Here is a 1714-nt window from a genome sequence, read left to right as displayed (position 1 = left end):
AGAAAAGTTTGAAAACATAAAAGAATTTTCCTATTCGTCTTTAAATTGAAAAATGATTTTCATCTTATTCTAATTTTCATTTATTGCACATAAAAGGGAAAATTTCATTACCGAAAAAAATGTACGCAATGAACATTTATTGCTTCACAACTTTTTCGGGTCAGTTGTCATTGAAAATTTCAATTTTATCAAATATATATTTCTAGCCAGAGTTGCAAATCAGGCAGACTTGTGAATGTCAAAAACCGTACAAATTCGCGATAATTTTTATGGTTTTTTCCTTACAAAACCATACAAATTACCAATAAATTGTACGGTTTTTGTCCAATTTTTTCATTGAGAACCATACAAATTATCAATAATTTGTACGGTTTTGCCGGTTCTTTACAAAATCATACAAATGATCAAGGAATTGTACGGTTTTTGCCTATTTCGCAACTCTGATTTCCAGTATATATATTTTGCCGACTAGATACAAGGCACACAATTATCATTCAAATTCACAGCTGCTGTTACGGAACAAAAATATGAACAAAAAAAGATGTCAATTTTAGTCATGTAAAAATATTTAATATGTTGTCATGGTAAAATTTGATTTGATTGATATGCTTTGATGAACTCACAAATGGAATCGCTTTGTATGGAATGTTCTGCATTTATTGACTCTTTTTTATTCTATTGCTATGCATAGCTATGTGCAGAATTTTTCAATTATGGATTTGTAAAGCGAGAAAGTGTTAAGTTTATTTCTATTTCAAATCAAATGGTAATCAAGTCGGGTCAATAACCAATCAAATAGATGCTTTGTTTCATACCAGAGCTTGAAGTCGATTCACTGGAAGTCAACTTGACCTTAACTCGACCTTGGTTCGACTCGACTCGACCTTGGCTCGAATCCACTCGACCTTGGCTCGACTCTACTCGACCTTGGCTCGACTCGACTCGACCTTGGCTCGAATCCACTCGACCTTGGCTCGAATCCACTCGACCTTGGCTCGACTCTACTCGACTCGACTCGACCTTGGCTCGAATCCACTCGACCTTGGCTCGAATCCACTCGACCTTGGCTCAACTCTACTCGACCTTGGCTCGACTCAACTCGACCTTGGCTCGACTTTTCCATGGAGCTTTTAAGGCTCCGCACCGTTTGTAATTCATGTGGCTGCCAAATTTAGGCGACTTTCAATAATAAAAGAGGTTTAGCGGAGCTTTTTAGCTTCCTTTTTTGTGTTGATCGGGTATTGATCTTCCAATAACAGCTTTTGTTCCAAAAAAATTAAAAAAAAGATGCAAAAAAAATTTGGAGATACCGAGGATCGAACTCGGGGCCTTTTACATGCAAAGCAAACGCTCTACCGCTGAGCTATATCCCCAAATAATTGGATATTTTCATTTTGGCTATAATGTGCAGCGATATTAGTTTTGATATCAATTGTTAAGAATTGTTGAGATTTTGTTGATATTATGAACCTGAATCATAATATGATATTTCAGTGATGGATAACCTGTGCCTCGGTACAATAGTATGCAGCCATTTTTTATTGGAATGCGGTGTTTTGGTTGTCGTGTGCGGTTTCAATCCAGCCTGGTTTCTGGTTACGATCAAGCCAGGTCCAACTGTATCCTGAGACAATGCAGCTTTTAAATCTTAATTTTAAAATAATCCAAAATCATCAAACCTTAAAACAACTTTATTCAGATCATCAAATTCATA

The 1714-nt window shown here is 36.1% G+C and overlaps 1 non-coding gene across 1 annotated transcript; it reads right to left on the bottom strand.

The window, feature by feature from the left end:
• Nucleotides 1–1301: 1301 nt before the first annotated feature.
• TRNAA-UGC (transfer RNA alanine (anticodon UGC)) lies at nt 1302–1373 on the bottom strand. Its single transcript has one exon. It is a non-coding gene; the product is annotated as a tRNA-Ala (tRNA).
• Between the last annotated feature and the right edge of the window lie 341 nt (nt 1374–1714).

The sequence above is a fragment of the Chironomus tepperi genome, unplaced genomic scaffold, assembly GCF_022539635.2.
Source record: "Chironomus tepperi strain 1889 unplaced genomic scaffold, CSIRO-AGI_Ctep_v1 contig_405, whole genome shotgun sequence".
Taxonomy (NCBI): domain Eukaryota; kingdom Metazoa; phylum Arthropoda; class Insecta; order Diptera; family Chironomidae; genus Chironomus; species Chironomus tepperi.
Note: the sequence above shows the minus strand (reverse complement) of the source record. Positions and strands in the feature narration are given on the sequence as shown.